The 20,895-nt window shown below is 48.5% G+C and overlaps 1 pseudogene; it reads right to left on the bottom strand.

Annotated features, from left to right (window-relative positions):
• Window positions 1–311: 311 nt before the first annotated feature.
• LOC121836451 lies at window positions 312–14,935 on the bottom strand (annotated as a pseudogene).
• Window positions 14,936–20,895: the final 5,960 nt, after the last annotated feature.

Here is a 20,895-nt window from a genome sequence, read left to right as displayed (position 1 = left end):
GCACATCTTTCGGAAGTCTAAAAAATACAATTGTCACAAATTTGAAATGAAGAAGCAATATACAGGGAGTTTCGGAGAAATAGTTGTTTATTGATTACCGTTCCGCAATATTTAAAAAAAAAATCATTCAAAAACTGAATGACTGTGAAACACCGCGGAGGTAGTCTAGCATGAACCTTTGGTCATACATTTCAAATAGCTTCCTCGGATTCTTCGCTACACGAACGTACGTGGCCTTGCTGCTCCTTTTAGGCTTTTCACGAAATACATGGGCCAGCTCTGTCAAGCTCGGCTTTCTTGGAAGGCGGCCGCTAGCTTGTACGTGTCCGGATGATGCAGCCCAATAGGCTTCTGGAACGCATTGCGCCAGACTCGACGTGATTATTGGTACTCGGCACAACTTCGGAGATTAGTACGTAAAAGCTCCAGAAGTCATGCCAGAAAAGTGGTGGCCTCCGTGAGTGACTCCTTCCGATGCTGGCAGCCACGTTTACCTTCTTGAAGTACTGGAACATTTGATTGAGCGGAGCTCTTCGAGTCCTCGACAAAAACAAACGCAAAATGCGATTAATGACAAAAGCACGAAAGAGCCAAGCCACACAAGTAACGGAAATCAATCTCGCGAGAAGTTTATCTGAGGTTCACTTAATAAAATAAGTAATCAAAATTCACTTTACCTTGCGCAATGTCTCCAGTTCGAACCAACGCCAGTGCCCGTACCATGCAAGCTTACTTTTCTTCGAAAGTCACCACCCCCCGACATCTGCGTAAAACATTTAGGACTTGAAAGCTCCTAATATTTATCCTATGTTTTGACTTCTGTACCTGACGATGAGGTTCTCCGCCTGCATCCGGCGAACAAAGGACATACTAAGTTAAAGAAGCACCCCGTCACTCTGATTGTCGGGAACACTAACTTAAATGCTCGCTCGCCGCCACTTCAAAATCGATCATCAACATTTGAGGTGCCAGTCGGTGGCAAAGATCCTTAAGTGTCCTGCAAACCGGCCCATAGGCTTCCTGGCTCCATTTGATGATGAGGCAGTAGACTAGAGGCAGCATTTTTCCATGAACTAGTCCATGGATCGTATACACCTGCAAAGTAAGAACTTACTATGTCTTAAGCGACATGATGAGATGAAAGTAACACGCTGTAGCTAAATAAAAATCTTTAAAATGTATAAAACCGCCAGATATGATACATGTAAAGGTATAGTCACATAGGCGTGCGTCGCATTTGATGGAAGAGCGACGGCGAGACTTGAGAAATGCCTTCGGCGAACCAGTCAGTATACTGGCTAAGGAGTAAAAAGTTCTCGTCGGTCTCAAACATGAAGAGACGATCTTTGTCTTGGGCACCGGAGTAATATAGCAAAAAAAATCGCCCGTCTGGAAATGATGCAAGCCAGCTGAGGAGGTTGGTTTCTTGAAGGTGCTGTGAAGCTGGCAGCGGCATGTGGAAGGCGCGGCGTGCCCTCTGTGCTGAACGGGTCAAGGCGCTTACCGAGGCAAGCTTCAGCCGCTCAGAACCTAAAATCAAAATCGACAATTCCATGCAGTTAAAAACACACACAAAAAAAGAAAAGAATTTGAGGTTGTTGGAGGGAGAGCGAAAGAGAGAGATTAAAAATTTATTTTATACTATTCAGTCCAGGTCGTCATCAATAAATTCATAGCGTTTCTTGTGATGAGCAAATGACCGCGAATATCTAAAGCACATCCGAAGAATCGTGATGTTTATTTAGTATTCTGGTCGGATAGCTCTTTTTACATCTTAGTTCGCTTTTATGTCCCGCAATCATCATTCGCGGTTGATAATCGGTTGTCCTTGCTTTCTCCTTGACGGCAGCAATCACCTGCTCTGCCCGACAGACATCGGGATTTGACAGGTGACCCTGGTGCTTGCCAGTGGTCTCCAAAAATGTACAAATAGAATATAAGTATGTTAAAATTATTAAACAAATGGCACACTGAAGGCGACTTGGTGCGAGCGGTAGTACAATAAGCTATATACGTAGTAGCTCAATTGTATAATCAAGTTGTGACAAATGCAAAATTCCTGAGGCAGAAGGTAATTTGTAATGTACAATAACTGTTTGCTTACCTTGACGACGGTCAGTGCAATGTCGCATCCGGCGGTTGTGGCTGGATCCTCGAAATCTTTCTTAAAGCACTTCCATATCCTCTGTGAGGTGTCCCTGTTCAGTCTATTCAGACGATAGCATAACCGTTGTGTTGCAAAATCAGATGATTTTTTTCTTGGACTTCGGGACTCATAGCATTTCAAAGGCCTGAAGAGCGCTCCGGTGGAAGACCCGACTTGGTCGTCATGAACGCCCGCAGTGATCAACTGCCCTTCTATGTTCACCTTCACTACGCGATCGACGGTTGACCCAAACTTAGATTTCTTTATTAGGGGGCTTAAAGAGACATAGGAAAGAAGTTCAGATCGCAGGCTTTTCAACCAATAACGACCTGTGTTCTTGGTGGATATGTCCACTGTTACGTATGAAGAAAAGCCGACCTACATGGAACCTATTCATTGCGTTTGTGTCAGCCCTTTAGGTCCCTCGGGGTTCAACTTCCAATGTCAGCATTTTTTTGTGCGATTCTGGGGATCTTGCCGCGTTTCAGAGCTACGTTCCCGGAAGCGACTGCTTGAAAGTTGGCCAGTATTAGAGTAAAAATTGTGAAACTGCCCATTCGTTGTATTCTTTGATATAACCACAAACGGTACAGTTTGCGGTTTCGAAACAAAAAGCACGACGTGACTCTTGAATATAAGGCTCCAGACGATACTCATAAAAAGAACCCCGAACAAGGGTGATTCACTGTATCTTTAGAATCTCGTTCAACATTGTGTGTGCGTCATTCAGAAATTCGGGTTAAATGTGAATGTCTAACCCGTATTCCAGGGAAGCGTCACAAGGGTGTCCTTTCAAACAGTTTTTTTTTTTTTTTGGTTCAAGTTCTGTGCAACAAAGGGGTCGTCGCTCCATTTTTCATTTCAGTTATTTTCAAGTTTTGCTGTGAAAATAAGTATTCACTTGTTCAGAGATAAGCGGGAAGAGAAAAGGGGCTTAGGGTTCACGTTCCCAAGTACTGCGTTACGTTTTTTAGTGGCAGGCTTTATTCAGACTTTTTCACATTATCGTCCGAATTCATCGTTGTGATAGTAACTCAAGTTTTTCGTAATTTAGTTGACGATTTTACATTACCAGCCAGACCTATCTCATTAACTTGTTCTGTCTGTAAACTCCTCGAACACATTATTAAGAATCACAATTTTGTGTTTCTCGAAACACATAACGTACTATCGAGCAGCCAGCATGGCTTCAAACGAATATTTTCTACAACGACTCAATTGCTTGAGGGAGTTCATGATCTTACTTTGCCCTGAACAAGAAAAATCAGGTAGATGTCATCTTTATGGATTTCGCGAAAGCGTTCGATAAGTAGCGGCATGCAGAGCTCCTAGGAATCACGCTATTGGTTGGATACAAGCTTACCTAACAAACCGCTACCAATGTGTAGAATTTAATGATGAGGGTTCTTCCCTTCTTTCAGTGGACTCCGGCGTCCCCCAGAAATCGGTACTTGCGCATTTGTTCTTGCTATTTATCAACGATATTCTCGACGAGATTTCTGTCAAAATACGTCTTTGTGCCGACGATTTTGTGCGGTATAACGATGTCAAGTGTTGATGACCAAAATAAGCTTAATGATTTGAAGAATATTTTGAAATGCTGTAAAACATGGCAAATGTGTATAAATTATGACAAAAGTGTTTGTATGTCCGTCACTAATAGAAAGAAGCCACTTTCATTCTCCTATCACATGGACGAACATATCCTAAGAGAAATTACTGAATTCAAATATCTGGGTCTCTGGATCAGTTCCGATCCTAGATGGGATAAACCGATCAATTTAATTTCCTCTAACGCCCTTCATAAATTATTTGTTTTTCTTAGACGAATACTAAAATCAGCCATTTTAGATACTGGACTCCCGGCGTACTAGACTCTTATCCGACCGACCCTATAGAGTATGCAAACATTATTGGGATCCATTTAGACAGGAAGGAATTAATCGCATACAACGAATACAAAATAAGGCTGTCAGGTTCATTTTTTAACGCCTATTCGAAGGCGTCCATTTCCGAGCATCGCGACGATACGCGTCGTCGTCGCAAAGCAGTCGCTGGATTCGGCGAGGAGGTCTCTGAGCTGTCGTCATTCCGTGGCACTGAACGTGGGGTAAACGTCAAGATGTGGCGGTGGTTTACTGTACAGCTGAGATGGCGAGGGCTCATAGGAAATCGCGGCGATTTCGGCGGCCTTCCTGAATTTTTGAACGTGGCCTACAGCAGGACCTTTCGTAAGGTACTGCGCCTCCTGTCGGAAGTTCATCACGAGGACCACAGTGCGTCAATCCTGCAGCTACGTTACGCCCCTTGCGACGCCTGTTTCTCTTCTGAGAAGCAGTTAGACGTTGACTTCCAGAAAAATTTTCCCGCAGGCGACTGCATCGGTTCACAAGGGGCACAAGAACACTCGACCGCGGCGGCGGGCTCACGTGGTCCACACGGACTCGAACCGCGGCTGGCGTTGTTTTTTATCCCTCCGGAGGTAGGATGGGCTTTTGCAGCGTCAACCTTCGCTCCAAGGTCAATCACGGTACTGTATTCGCACAGAAAGTACGTGAAAATGATGACGTTTCTTGCACAGTCCTGAAGGACTACGAACTTGACTGAAATTGACCCAGTGAAAACCAACGCGAGCAGTGCACCTCCCAACATGCGTGATGAGGTGTCCTCCAGCGGTGCGTATTTTCGGGCCATCCCACGCACGGCGTCATTACTTTTTGAAGGCGGCGAGAGAGCTTCCCACTCAAAACTGAGTATTCTGTTCCGATGACCACGACTCGAGGTCCGATGCGTCGTGATCGTCTATAACAATGTTTAGTTTGTTGGGCACCGTAGCAGGAGCGCCGTTTCAGTGCGTGGCGTAGTGGGAGCGCTCCGGCGTTCCTGGAGGCTCTTTACTTCAATCGTCTTCGGCAACGCCACCTCCACGCGTTGCCGCACTTAGTTCTCCCGGCGACGCAGAGGAGACAGGCTCTCTCGGCAGGGTCGTGGCGCTGGAGACGCTGAACGTCATAGCGATGGTGAGCGGGATTCTCGGGGGATGAGGTTGCGCAAGGGATGGTGGCTGGCGCAGAAGCTCTTCAATGTCTCTCGGTCGTTCTCCGCCTCCGCTCCTTGGGCTGGGGGCGTTCGGTGCAAACTCAGGAAGCTCGAGCTGCTGGTAGGGACATCGCCGGTACACGTGGTCGGCTTTCCTGCCGTTATAACACAGCGGGCGTCGGTCGGCCGTTCTCCAGACGTTCTTCTTCCTTGGTGAAGGTTGGTCTGGGTGGACGTACTGCGGCGCCGGAGGTTGACGTCGGGGTGGCGCCGTATACGGGCTAGCAATGGGCGGTGATCGTCGGGCGATTGCGTCGTAGCTCAGCGTCGGTTTCTGGGGGACTGGCACGTCGACGGGAGCTTCCGGTTGAAAAGCTCGCTGCACTTCTTCCCGCACCACTTCGTCTATCCAGAGGGTAGCCGGCAGTAGCTTCTTAAAGGGCAACTCCGGTCCATACTTTCGATTTTGGGATTATGACTGTTTTTAGTGCAGTCAGCGTCTCTGAATTGAAAGGTGTAATTTTTTTTCTCGTTATTGTGCGTAGTTTTAAAGATATCGACGTCTCAAAGTTGTGTTTGGGGCGCGGCCGACAAAACTGAAACTAGCCGCTCGAGGTTCCGGCAACATTGGAAATCAGCCGCTATGTGGACGTGACGTCATGGTCATTCTCGTTCAACGAGCACGCAGGCCAAGCGACACCTACGGCAACCTCTGTTGCGCTAGCGGTGTAAAAATAGAAGGTATGCTGATTTTGTTTTAATTCTGCATACGTGGTAAGTTATCCAGCACATGTAGCAAGAGTTAGTGAGTATACCCAAAAGCTAGCGACTGGAACACCCGTCAACTCGTTCGGTGCCGTGCTCGGCAGCTGCCGCCGTGCGTGCGCTATGCCGTGCCGTACTCGTCGCTTGTATACCCAAAAGCTAGCGACTGGAAAACGAGTGAACTCGTTCGGTGCGTACTCGGCAGCTGTCGGCGTGCGTGCGGTCTCGTATTCGTCGCGAGGCCTAAATTGTCATCGGGAGTCCGTGGAAGGAGCGGCATTGATCTACGCCGCGCTGCCAGTCACGTACAGTACAGGGGGCCCTCTTGCTTTCGCGCTGCGGGTCAGTCCCAGACACAAAGCTTTGACGCTCTCCGGCGCGGGCCGCGACGCTTGAACAGACGTGTGCTAAGTTGTAGACGTCTGTTTTTTCGTTCTTTTTTCCTCAGGCGCGTAAAAGCCGAATTTTTAAGCTATGACACTAATTCACCACGTAAGTTCGTCTAGGTAGCAGTGGCGTCACAAGGGGGAAGGGGGGGGGGGGGGGGGGGGGGAGGGGGGGACTCGTGGCAGGCCACGCGAGAGCGGGGGGGTGTCGCGGCGGGCTACCGCCCCGGGTGCCGCTGACCCTCGTGACGCCACTGCTAGGTAGTGAATCTAATTTGTAAAAATAAAATAACTTGCCGCACTAAAAAAAGGAGAAATGAAAAGGAAGTTCTTTGGGCAGTCATTTTCTTCTCAAAGGTAGCGAAAGTTTTTGTGGGTGATAGAGGAAAACAGAGAACGTTAGCAAGGTGAGAACACTTTCTTCCCCCCCCCCCCCCACAATAACAATTTTTTTATTGGAATACATAGGATCTTAAAAGTTTTCCTTCGTAACTTTTTGACTATGGCAAGTGTTTTTTTTTTTTCATTTCTAAATATTATATTTACCTCCAGCCAAACTCGGGCAATTAAATTAGAGTTGTAACTTACAAATCCGAACTTTCGCGATTTTTTGAAAGTCCTTTGTGGTATCCACAAGCCCATTGTTAATTAATACTGCTGCGTAACGGGTTCGAACGATTGGGAGGCGAATGTTTACCGCGCATGAGCTTCACGCGCCGGCAGTTCGCTAGTAGTCGTTACGGACCTTTGTATTACTCACGAGATAGCGTAGTAAACAAGCAGTGGCACAAAGCAAAACATTCTGTTTTCCTTTTCATTATAAGCCACAAGCAACCAACACCTGTGGGTTTCGTTCGTAACTCTCCGGCGAAAAATGATCGGAGCAGAACTTCGATCTGGGGGTCGGTGTCCAAGGCTTTTCAAAGTCCACTCGTCGAACGGCGTTCACCCACAGCTTCTCCAATTTCCGATCCGTTGGAAACTTGTGAAAAAGCACCTCCGGGTTGCGCATCGGGTTGTTTGAGCAGCCCACAGCGCTACAAGCTGCACTCGGCATCTTTCGAGGAACAGCTGGGCAGTCTTGGGCGCACCGAGTTGCTCGCTAAAACGAGTCTTGGAGTCCTCACAAGCAAATAAACAAAAGGCTATACCGAAGCTACACGGGCTACAAATAAAAGCAACGTAATCACAAGCCGAAGTAGCGGTGGTAGCGGCACAAAGAAGCGCGCGCAACGGGTGCGCCGTGCCCCCGTCCGGAACGGAGAAAAAAAAAAAAAAAGAGAACGACTATGACGTCACGGTCCAATGTTGCTTGAGCGATCGGCAACCCGCTGCCCGCCCGCTAAGGAGCAGCGGCTCGCGGCGGGTCGCATTTTTAATATCGGCATTAGTTGAAAATGCGGCGTCCCACGGGCGTAATATTTTGGCTGGGGTCGTGTTTTGTGTCACTAAAGCGATACCAGTAATTTAATTCATTTTGAGTTTTGGCCGGAGTTGCCCTTTAAGCTGGTACCGTACTACGTCGCGGATGAACCGGCGTAGGTTTTCGATACCGACACCGTCGACATAGAGACAAGATGTTGAGGTGTCGGAAACAGTCGAGACACCGGCGAGCCTCTGGTAATGGCCCGCCCTGGCCGACAGCGCTCGCTCGATGTTGGTTGCCTCGCTTACAAATTCTTCTTGGTCGGGGGGTTTCGGACAGGTCTACCGAAGATTTCGCCCTTCACGCCTTTTATGAGGGAGCGCAACTTCTTTTCTTCAGTAGCTTGCGGGTCGCCGCGTGCACTTAGCCGTAGCACATCTTCAGCGAAGCTGGCTACACTTTCTTTGGGGTCTGAATCCGTGTTTCAAGCAGATCCTCCACTCGCTGTCAACGGTGTTGGCTGGTTAAGGTACGCTTCAACTCGGCCACGCAAATGTCCCACAACGTGAGCGAAGCCCCGTGGTTCTCGAACCAGTGCGTCACAATACCCTTTATCGAAAAATATAGGTTCTGAATGTACTGCTCAGCATTCCATCCGTTGTTGCGTGCTTTGTAGTGCTGAATCCAGTCCTCGACGTCCTCATGGATGTCACCGTGAAAGTGCGTTGGCGTACGGGGAGCAATGGACATGTAGATGATAAGAGCGGCGGCAGGGGTCCGCGACAATTGGATTCATCGTCACCTGGAATATAAGGTAAGGCACCTCGTCCTGAGGAGCACCCATCCTTTGAGCAAAGCAAAGAGCGGATTAGCATCCTCACTTGCTCCGAAATGGGAAGAGCCCTAGGTGGCAAAATCACGACTGTCACGTCTTACCTAAGGACTCGCTCGTCAAGATACGAGCGAGGAGTCTGGCCCGGTCCACATCACAGACCTGAAAAAGTATCATCTTCGTGATCGGGATGACGATCAACGAGAACCTACCGGACAAAACGAGGAATCCTCCGTTCCGCGTGACTCTCGCGCGTTACCGGAAACGCGGCCTAAGCGCGGTAGCCGAAGAGTACGCGAACCCGTCGGTGAGAGATCCGACAAGGGCTCTGCGCTGCTCTATTATCTGTGGCCTAGAGTTTGATCTACTCATTTTAACATGTTAATAGAGCTTGTCCTCTCCAGAGATGCACCGCCGGAGGAACCAGAATGGACGGCACCATACAGGAGGGCGATTGGGGTGGCAGAATGATTTGCATTTTAACAATAAAATTAACAATGTTTGAATCAAGCAACAGCTCAAACCGCCTAATTACATTTCTTTTGTATGCTTGTCTCTGCATTATAAAAGGCCGTAGCCGCGAACGAGCTCTTCAGAGTCTGCCATCATCTTTCTGGTCTACCTTGGCAAAAACAGACTCGTGTAAAAAAACATATTGAGCTTCTTGAAGGCAACTTCGCAGTCCTCCTTGTCAGAGCTTCTATGAAACCATCGGAAAGAAGGGTACCTGTCGTTTCATCGACACATGTTTCATAAACTTTGTACGACTGTCGTTTCATTGACACTGATTGTTTCATCGAAACTACCACACCGTGCTGTGAAGTTTCATTGACACACAAATTGCTACGCTGTAGGAAAATTTTGTTGCGCGTTTATCACTGGAGCTCATGTTCAACAATCCAACCCACCCAGTTCACGACGCTTTGCGGCGGCAGTCTCCAGCAGTTCATTACGAAAATGTGAACCCACCCAGCCCACCCCTCCGTGCCGCTTCGCAGCAGCGTGTAAGGGTGGTCCTGCCCCCGTGCATCTACCCGTACCCACACTCTAAAAAAAGGGTGTCATGGGGTACACCCATAGGGGGTGTAAGTACTTGTCACATATACTACGCCCTTTGCGGTAACACTTGTACACCCCAAATATGGGAGTATGTGTACACCCGTTGGTGTGGTGCACATGTACACCTTTTTCTACAGAAATCTCACTCGAAGGGAACACAGGTGCACCCCATTCAATGGTGTACGGCAGGCACGTAGCCAGGATTTTGGTTTGGGGGAGGGGGGGGGCACCCATGACCAAATGCTGTATGAGGGGGAGGGAGGAGAGGAGGTTCCAGCAAAATGACAGATTTCGGGGAAGGGGGGGGGGGGGGGGCCGGGCCCCATGGGCCTCCCCCCTGGCTACGTGCCTGGTGTACGGCTACACCTCTTCTTACACCCAATGAAATGAAAGGGAACACAAATGCACCCCGTTCGAAGGTGTAATATTGCACCGCTTCATAATCTCGCCTCACTCGAAGGGAACACAGATGCACCCCGCTCAATAGTGTACCATTACCCCCCTTTCTACACCTACTGCTCTCAAAGGGAACGCAGGGGCACCCCGTTCAGTAGTGTACTGTTACACCTCTTTCTACACCCTTTGAATTCGAAGATAACACAGATGCACCCAATTCAAAGGTGCTTGGTCACACCACTTTATGCACCCGCTTGATAACTAACTTCATAAACCTATTTAGGACGTCAAGGAAACCGTTAAAAAATGTATGCGCCTCGATGATTGCAAAAAGGCAGGTAAACGGAAACACAGGATTGTTTTCAAATCTCATAGAAGTTTATTAGACAACTTATTTCATAAACAAGAACAAACTTGCAAGCAATCCGAGATATGGGAAGAGGTACGAAGAAGCTGTTACACAACCGAGAAGATTACTAAGCAAACAAGAACCGGGAGTGAGTCTCGGTAGCGTCTATTCTCCAAGCAGCCGGCAGAATTATTTCCACTAAATTCCACCGGCAGTCACCCTTCATTCACCGAACGACGTTTCATGGACACCTCAGACTAGCTTCTCTTTTGTTTTCTTGTAATGAGCCGCCCCAGAATGTATCCGCGAAGTGACGTGTATGGGTGGGACAGGTGGGTTAACATTTTCGTAATGAGCCGCCGCATATTGTCGCCATGAAGCGACTGGGATGGTGAGCACGCGCCCTCAGAGATACACGCGCTGCAAAATGTCTCTACAGCGTGCATTTCGCGTAACGAGTGACGATGAAACGTTAGTGTCGATGAAACGTGCCTACGAAACGTGTATTAACGAAAACGTGTTTTCACAAAACGCCAGGAGAACAAGAAACTCATAATTCTACCTGCGGTTGTCACGTGATTGTAGTCAGCTAATGGCAGGCGACTGCCAATAGAATTTTGGGGAAATTATTCTCCGGCTGCTAGAAAATAGACACTGCCTAATTCTAGAGATAATCCGGAACGGAACGGTCAATTGTTGCAAAGGAGTAGGTTACAGAGCACTTACGATGAAAACACCGGGCTCGAAATATGTAATCCGAAATATATGCCGACGCGGACACTGCAGAACAACACAAACACAAAAACGAAAGGAAAGGGGTCCGTGAAGATTCAACACAATGTAGCAGAAGCGGTAGTTTGCCGAACACTAAACTCATCACATCAATTCCTTCGGCTTTTCTAAAGAACTCGCTTGTTGCCGATATACGCGTAGGATTTTTCAAACACTGGAAATTTTGGTACACTCGAATACGTCGTTGCGGACGAAATCTACAGCAGCCCCGCTGGTCGCGGCACAGCACACAGGAAACTAGGCCGGCAAGCACCTAGATCGAGAAAAGCTACTACGTCATCCGTGAAACCTTCACCTTCTTCCATGCTTTCAGCTTAGGGGGAGAAAGAAAAATGAAGGAGTATGAAAATTGCAGCTCCTTCAAGGCCAAAAGGGGTGCGCCCTCATAAAAGCTTATCTTCAGGGGCAACCCAACAATGAACACTACGAGAGCATTTGTCATTTATATCCTCTTGAAAGTTCGACCCAAAGCTAATAGTGCAGTGGATGCTATCCGTGGCCTTGGCCTTCATGCAGGTGCCGTACTCTGCCTTATCTCGAGCTTAGAGACTGTAGTCACGTGATCCTACCCGGAGACCCGATTGGCCTAAAACAAGCATAGCGTCCACTCTACTGTCAATACCGAGTGAACAGGATAGCTCCATACTTCCTAAGAAACAGCCCAACCTAACAAGCGACCCCCAAGGGGGAATCCAAGCACAAATTGATCGGGACGCGTGGCTTGCGTGGGGGTGCACTGATACACCTAGAGGTTTTTAAGGGAGAGGAGGATGCTCATTGTCGGTGCACAAGTACACTGGCTGGGCAGCGCAGGGTGCATCTTTCAGGAAAAGGGTACATGAGCGCCCGATGCACCCGACACCCCTAACCAAACAAAAATGTTGTCGACGAAAAATAGCAAGATATGTCAATGAGCGAGTGTCGATGATGAAACGTCGCAGCGTTCATGCAACGAACTGTCAGGGAAATGTCATTTGATGAAATGAGTGGCACCGCACAAAAAGCCTGTTTCCGAGCGGTATTACTTAAACACTATCGCAGGCATCATTTTTAGATACCCATAGCCAGACAAAATGCACTCCAAACAAAAAAAAAAAAAAAGAAGAAAATGAATTCAGGTCCCTCTGCTGTTAAAGTTCACAACCTGGAATTGGATAAGGAGCCATCAGGCAAACTCGAAATGGTTCTGGACTGAACAAGATGGACTCTTTGTCAGCGCCATTGGTGCAAAATTATACGAGTACAGCTGACTCGGGCCTGAGTTCAGGCGAGTGCACACCGACAGTGGGAAGCGACCACCTACGTATCTGATCTCGTTGCAAGCCATAGACCTCATCCTTCAAAGGGCTCTGCATGATACGTCGTATGGGATAACTTCTTAGCAGCCCATGAGACTGATCATACAATTCTGCTCCACCAGTATATCCCCTGCCCTTCCAGGAGGCGACCCACTTAATCCGGGTGCGAGAAGGGACCCAAGGTCGTGACGTGTACTATATATTTGACCTCTGGGCCAGCTGATGGGGGCACTACAGCAGCACCAACGGAAAAGGGGATTACGCCTGTTACAGACTATAGCATCACAAAACCCAGAAATACCTCCACTCAATCTAAACCAGCTTTAGGAGCCACCCAAGCACTCAAAAACGACCTTTCAGTACTTCACAACTCTGTCCTCGGCAACAGGTCTGGCAGCAATTTGTGCATTGTTCTTATCGGCTAAAAAAAGGTTTGATTTATTCCTCTACATTACACTAGTCCGGGAGGCTCAAAACTGAGGTCTCTATGGAAGACCGCTTCACTTCATCACACCGTTTCTGCAAGACGGACGATATCAAGCTTGAGTCGAACTGAACTGGGCCCAGTTATTGGCATTGGCATTCCCCCGATCTCCATCCTCTCACCAATCCTTCATCAATGTTGTAGCCGACTTTTCCTCGCGTCAAGCAATCGGTGCTGTTTTTACAATATATTTCAAGGGATTACAATGGCACCTCTGAAATTCAGAAAATCTATGCCACACCCCTTCAGACCGCACTTCGGCGCACAGGGCAGCCTGTTCCTCATCCACCACCAGGTGTTAGCCAACTCGCCGAAGTGCGACCCAAGAGTCATAATGGCCGTCGACTTCAAGGGAACTTTCGACGTCCCTATCATGCTTCGAAATGGAGCACAAGCACTGGGATTTTGCTCTCCAATGTGCTAACAAAAGGTATTGTTCTTCCCAGGGTGGCCTCAGTCGTGTGAATAGCCACAGACGTCCCGTTTATGTTTCGAAACAGATCACTAGCAGTTAGAGTTAGCTCCCCACAGTGCCGTCGCACGTTATTGTTATTCTCAGGGTGGCCTCGGTGGTGTGAATGGCCACCGACGTCCAGTTAAGGCTTTGAAACAGATCATTGGCCGTCAGAGTTAGCTGCCCGCAGTGCTGACGCACGTTATTGTTATTCTCAGAGTGGCCTCGGTCATGTGAATGGCCACCGACGTCCAGTTTATGCTTCGAAACAGATCATTGGCAGTTAGAGTTGGCTGCGCACAGTGCTGACGCACGTTATTGTTATTCTCAGAGTGGCCTCGGTCGTCTGAATGGCCACCGACGTCCAGTCTATGCTTCGAAACAGATTATTGGCAGTTAGAGTTAGCTGCCCACAGTGCTGACGCGCGTCAATGTTATTTTCAGAGTGGCCTCGGTCGTGTGAATGGCCACTGACGTCCAGTTTATGCTTCGAAACAGATCATTGGCAGTAAGAGTTAGGTGCCCACAGTGCTGACGCACGTTATTGTTGTTTTCAGAGGGGCCTCGGTCGTGTGAACGACCACAGGCGTCTCCTTTACACTTCAAAACAGAGCACTGATACAGTTATTTCGCTCTCCGCTGTGCTAACATACGGTTTTGTTATTCCCATAAGCCTCAGTCTTGTGAATGGTCACAGACGTCCAATTTATGCTTTAAAGCTGAGCGCTGGCAGTGATCTGTTGTGTCGTTTTTTTTAAACAAAAAAGATCTTATTTGCAAGCAAAATTCTATTTGTTACGTAGCAAAGATGTTTAGACAGCGGGAAGGGCCAATATGGCATCTGATGTCTTTGCCGTAGATGCGCTGCACACTTTTGTTTTCACGAAGTTGAAATCTATACTGGTGATTCATGGCACAGTGCAATGTATAGACCAGCTGAGACATTATCGCAACAAAAATAAAAAGTTTGTCTGGTGGCTGCATATCAAAATGCTATACGGCAACGAGCAGAGAAGCATGACAACATGAGACACGGGAAGTCAGTGGTGGACAAGAGCAACAATCCGATTTTAAAGGATATGAGTGGTCCTTACCATTTTGTGTTCCGAAATGTTCCACGCTTTCTCCACAATGGTGGCGTTAAGCTTGGTCAAGGGGCTCGACACCAGACAGGTCACTCTCGGATGGGGTGTCCTCTCCATCCAGCTGGATGACGATGGGCTGGATGTGGGCACTTGTGGCACAGCCTCGTCGGAACCTTGCTTCAATGTCAGTAAGGTGCCCGACAGCATTAATCCAGTTGTCAGTGGTGACCTTGTCAAATTCTTCCTTGAGGAGTGTCCCCACGTCGATAATCTTGAACGTCGTATTTCGGGCAGCAACGCCGTTCTTGATCTGCGCCCATATCAGTTCAATAGGGCTGAACTCGCAGTGATACAGTGGGATCCTCACCACAGTGCAGCCAGCCGTCTCGGCAGCAGTGTCCACACGATACTTTAGGTGCTGTAGCTTCACCAAGGTCACAATTTTGAGCAGCTGCTTCTGCAGCATCTCGGGATCCCATGACATTTTTATAGACGTCAGCCACTGTCGGATGTCATCCTTGCGGGAACTCGTCGTCGGCACTGCTTCCAACCGCTGTGAATGGTAAGAAGCGCTGTCCATGACGATAAAGCTTCCTGTCGGCAGTTTGTCGAGGACACCGTCGAACCACTTCTCGAAGCGGGCGCCATTCATTTCCTCGTGGTAATCGCCGGTCTTTTGTCCATGGAACACGTCCAGGCAGCCGTCGACGAAGTCTTCATCGCTGCCGATCTGGGTGACAATAAGACGCTGGCCCTTCCCCGATGGCTGCTTGAGGCCAGTCGAGAGACCACGCATGAAGGTGTCGTCAGGCGAGGTCACGGTCGCGTCTACCCACAACCTTGAGACAATGTGCCCTGCCGTCACCCACGTCTGGTCCATGTATACGATATTCCGACAATCTTGTCGGTGACGTGCGATCTCATGCAGGTACCTCTGCTGCCAGGCGACGATGTCCTCTCGTTCAATCAGCCGCGAGTTTCGTACCCTCTTGTCATGCTCGAATCCGATGTCGTGGAGAAGGCGACTCACAGTCCAAGCCTTCAACAAGGGAAGTTCAGTGCTCGTACAGAATTCGGCCGTTATCTTCTTAACCGTAAAGACCTTCCGTCGAAAGAAAAGGTGGACGCACGATCTCAGCGCGCACAACGTGAATTCGCCGTACCTTACTTTGCGCCGCCTCTTGCCTTCACTTGCTGGGCGCTTCCGAGAAGGTCTCACCACTTGTCCCTCGGTTTCTTTCGCCTGCTTCCTAATCTCGAGGATGGTGCGTACACCAACGCCAAGTAGGTTGCTGACTTTAATGCAGGACTCCTCCACAGTGGTCCCGGGCTGGCAGGCTTGGCGGGTGGTTCGTGTCGCACCTCAACGTACTCGTTCATTATCAGCTGCCGTGCAACTCGGTTGAGGACATCGCCGCTCTTATGCTTCGTGCAGAGGCGCCTTTCCGTAGACGCCGATACTGCACCAGACCCTCTTGACGAAGAAGAATCGGAGGAATCGCATTCCGCCTTCTCCACGTTTGGATTCATAGTGGAAAAGAAATTACGATGTCGGATTTGTCAATATGCGAATCGCAGGGGCTTTCAAAACCCGAGAAGCAGTTTTTCTTTTTTTTTAAGGGTAACTGCAAAGAAAAAAGTGTTTTTTTAAACAGCCTAATTGGGACAAGCATGTCACAAAACAAATCTTCACCGAAAAAACAATTTTTTTTAGCAATATTTACGCCACAGGACGTAATTTAGTCGGAGTCACAACCTCTCCACATTTGAAACTCCCGCTCTTTCGACGCACGCGGAGTGGCTGGAATGCGTCACTCCGTGACGTAGAGCAGCCACTCCGTCACGTATAATCCCAACTTTGTGGCGCGCGATCTAAAAAAATAGCCGCAAACTAAAATGAGTCCCGCGCGATAAATGTCGCTGTATAAATTTTTATTTTTGTTAGAAACATTGTTTTGTGACATGCTTGTCCCAATTAGGCTGTTAAAATAGTTTTTTTTCTTTGCAGTTAGCCTTTAACAAACGTAGCAAATGCACGGAACGTACCTAATTCGGGTAGGAAGGTTATCAAACTAAAACCAACACCATATATGCATTACTTATAAAAGTTACCATTTTCGTTGCACTGAAGCCTTCTTTTTACTTCAACCTTTCGGAGCGAGTAATGTAGAAGCCTAAAATACATAATTTGCCTCGGCTAGGTGGCGCAAGCTGCCGCCCGCTACAAGGTCTGTCTGTAGTCAATATCTATCCATTGAAGCTAAAGGGGCGCTTTCAGCGAACTAATATCTCGACTGCGGAGGCGTCTGAAGCGGGCGCATCACGCTTATGGGGAGGAGCTTCTACTACCTTCTTAACTTGTAACCGTCAGCAAGCAGTGGTGTCTGACGCGTTCGCGAAGCAGGTGGTGCATTGTGCTTTGCACTTCCCTTAATGTGACATTTCGCCACCTACTCGGGCTGCCTAAGCGAAACCTCGGGGTATTCGTGTTTCCGAGTTCGCAGATTGTAGCGAGACGCCTGTTGTTCATCGTCGGCGTTGTCTCGCGTTTTGCGTGTATATTGCCGCGGGGGCTGCGTTTGTTCGTCCCCTTCTTCCCTTTTATTGTAGGGTTTGATATAGCAGACATGCACAGGCCCGCTGATTTTCCTTGAGTCTTTCTCACACAGCTTGTATACGAGTTGTGAAAATACTACGTGCACTCGGTACGGGCTCGACCACATTGGTGCCAGTGAAGCAGGAAAGCCTTTGCTGGCATCGCTTAGAACATGGTTTCGTCTGAGCACGAGATCGCCTACTTTGTAGTGGAGAACTCGGCGAGAGCGGTCGTACTAAACCTTTTGTTTAGCTCGGGATACCCCGAGATTGCGACGGGCCTCTGAGAAGGCTTTCGTGATCCGCGTTTGTAGCGTGCGCGCATGTTCAGTCTGTTTTGACTGTGCGTCGCTTACCCCAGCGTTTGCCCCGAGGACGCGTTTCACTGGATTCGGCAATTCTCTTCCAAATGTGAGGAAGGCGGGGTGGAGTCTCTCGAACTATTGAAAGTAGAACGGAGAGCAAGCCCAGTCTCGGGAATGTATGCATCCCAGTTGCGGCGCTTTTCGGCAAATGCTGCCACCAAGGGCTCGATGTTTCTGTTACATCGGTCCGTGATGTTCGCCTGTGGGTGGTATGGTGTGGTTGTTTTGTGCTTGATGCCCAGCGCTTTGCAAGCGTCCATTCAAGCGTGACCATTCTCGCAGCCAATGCCTGCACTGGCAATGCCGGGGCCATAGGAACCAGGGAAACCAACAGGGCCCACGACGCTGCACTTGGAGATTTCGCTGCCGCCGGCCCAAGCTGGCGGCAGCAAGTTCCAACCTCGGGGTGAGCGAGTTGCCAGCACTTCTCTCGTCTGTGTCGCATACGACTTACAGATCAATGCATCGAGCCTCACATGACACTTTGTCTACTTGCTATTTCCTTTGCCGCGCTTCTTAATAAGGGAGCAGACAGTTTGCTTATTGGAGACTTTTTTTGAGCTGAGCAAAACAATAAAAGAACCGCTTTGTTCCTAAAATGCACTTCTGTAGTGCTCTGCAAGGCTCGGCATTCTATTCGATGAAGAGGCACGCTAGCATTTTTTTTATCTGCCAGGATTGAACGTGCCAATTAGCTTTTGGTAGAGATTTTATTGCAGGCGAAAACCCTTTGCTCAACTTTGCTGCTGGTGGCTATTGGCTGGATGGACATTCAGCTAAATGTAACTCCCTTCACCAGGCGAGAGGATTGCATTACCGGCGCAACTCTCCCGGCTCTCTGTACAACAAGGCCTGCTGCAGCCTCTCCTGCCGGTGTCTGAGACGCCCTGCAGGTGCGTCCAGCGTCCAGCAAACAAAAGCAACAGCTGGAGAGAATCTTGCAGCAGTTTAAACCAATGTACTACACAGAAGTTCCAGGAAAGACTGATGTGCTGCTGCATCGAATCGAGACAGGCGACGCTCGACCAACTGCGGTGCAACCCAAAGCCCCTCATCGTCCATGTACAAGCTCTCCTGAATGCAGCACAATAGGGGTGGATCAACACTGGAGCTGTTTGCAACTCCCAAAGCCATTGGGCTTCTCCCGTCGCAGCCTCAACGCTTCAACGGTAAGAGATTTATATTAGTTTCCCTTGATCGACTCGATTATGTACGGGAACGACAACACAAAATTGTTCACAACGCTTAACTGCAGTCTAGGATAATCGAGATAGACCCAGAGGAAGTTTCGACAACCGCTTTCACCTATCCCAACGGAGTGTTCCAGCCTTTCAAATTCGCCCGATACCTTTCAACATCGAACGGACATTGGTGTCGATGATACAAGGAGCAAGTTTGTGATGGCGTACATGAATGACGAAATTTTCCCCAATCTTTCAAGAAATACCTCCAACATCTTAAGATTGTCCTCCAGCAAATGTAATCTGCCAACTTGACAGTTCCCGCTGAAAAGAAGAAAAAAAAAACCTCCTTGTCTTTGCTGTTGTTAACCCGAGTTTTTCACCCCAACCGGGACAAGATGTGCGCCATAACCGATTGCCCGCAGCCGCGAGACGTCAAGAGCTTGCAATGCTTTCTATGATCAATTGGATTTTATTGCCAACTCGCAACACACTGTGCCAAGATAGCTAACCCTTTGCATTTGCTTTTGTGCAAAGAAGAAAATTGGCATTGGAGACGAAAGCAACAAGACGCTTTCCCTTGGCTCTCGAAGGCAATCACCGACTTCGCTCCGTTAGTTTCCGGGTCTCTTTAAACTGTTTGTTGTTCAGACTGATGCCAGCGACTCCGGCCTTGGTGCAGTCCTGCTTCAGGAACACAACGGTGTTCGTCGGCCAGTTGCCTTCACCAACCGCATGCTGACAGCGGCCAAACACTAGTATTACGCAATGGAAAAGGAGTGTTTCGCCATTATTTTTGCTCTAAACAAATTAAACATGTATTTCAATGGCACATACTTTCAGATCCAGACTAATCAAGTGTTTTTCTGGTCGAATAATTTGCGGAATCCAGTCGGACATATCGCACAATGAGCTCCGGCGTTACAGGCATACCACTAAGCCATTACATACAAGAAGGGAGTTTTGTTGCGGCAGATGTGCTCTTGTGTGCTCCTCTGCAGGTCCTTCCCACTCAGGACGAACATGCATTGGTGGGAATAACTGGCATTGTGGCTGACACAGCAGTCAGAATGGGGGACGTTGGTGATCAAAGAACTTCAAAAGACACAGTGGGAGGGGAAACTCCGTCTACGGGTGTGCGAGAAGCTTGCAGAACAAAGGGTAGGCAGCACCTAGAGCGACGGTAGGTACGGCTCATACATTCTGAGAGAGAATGGACTTCTCAGCTACATTTTTCAAGCAGACGATGCCGCCCATGGCTTGCCTTTCAGGATTGTGAAACTTTGAACGCCGTTCATCAGTCACTTCCATGATTCAGCCTCATCAGGTCGCAGCAGCGGCAGTATGACTTGCAATAAGTTACGCCATGTCGAGACTTGGTCAGGAATCAGGCAGGATATACTGAAGTATGCCCACACTTGTCCAGGATTTCAGAAGTCAAAGCCACGCGAAGGTCACCTACCAGGATTTATGCAACCAATTGTAAGCCCTCCTTGGCAGATTGTTGCCTGCGACCCGTAATGGGATCGTCTGCTCATAATTCGTACAGTAATCAGTATATTCCTGTCGTGACTGATCACTTCACGAAATTGGTTGAATTGTGCCCTTTACAGAAGCTTCTTTCGCAAAAAATCTGATATTGCCTTCTCGCCGTCCTTACCAGATTCGGCTTTCTGGCAGAGCTCATGGTGGATCATAATTCCGGAACAAGGTTGTCTGGACATCTGTGCTGTGCTTGGCATACAGTACAAGCTCACTTCTCCGCAGTGTCTATACTCTGTTGTGCCGACTAGCTGTTCGTTGGCAGATGCATCACACGCACAGCCCAAGGGAACATAAAAGAAGCATAATATATTATTGGTTTCCCAGGGAAACGAACACGAGACGTATACACTTGAGTTAGAGTATTGCTTCTTACATCTGATCAGTGTGGTCATTGCTTCAGTTACTGTGGTTAATTAATGTGCTGTTTTTTTCTTACATTCAATCAATGGATATTGTTTCAGGTGCTTCTGGTACGCTGCCTATAGGCAGTGGATGCTGTGGTTCTGACTGCGACTGGGGCGCAGCAATAGGCGACCACTGCTTTCCTGCATGGTGAAAACAATTGGGGACCGATCGCCAGCGACAGATTTTCCGGGTTCCTGTGCCCTGATTGCTGCGACTGAATAAAAGTGTTTTTGTTATACTGATTATAGAACCATGTTTTTCTCACCACAAAAGTAAACAATGCATCGTCTAATGGTCGGTCTTCACACAAATGTATTGTTAGCCGTTAGAGCCAAGTGACAACTTACTATTTC

Source organism: Ixodes scapularis, unplaced genomic scaffold (genome assembly GCF_016920785.2).
Source record: "Ixodes scapularis isolate PalLabHiFi unplaced genomic scaffold, ASM1692078v2 PGA_scaffold2__306_contigs__length_199485367, whole genome shotgun sequence".
Classification (NCBI taxonomy): Eukaryota; Metazoa; Arthropoda; class Arachnida; order Ixodida; family Ixodidae; genus Ixodes; species Ixodes scapularis.
This window is presented reverse-complemented; position numbering and strand designations above follow the sequence as displayed.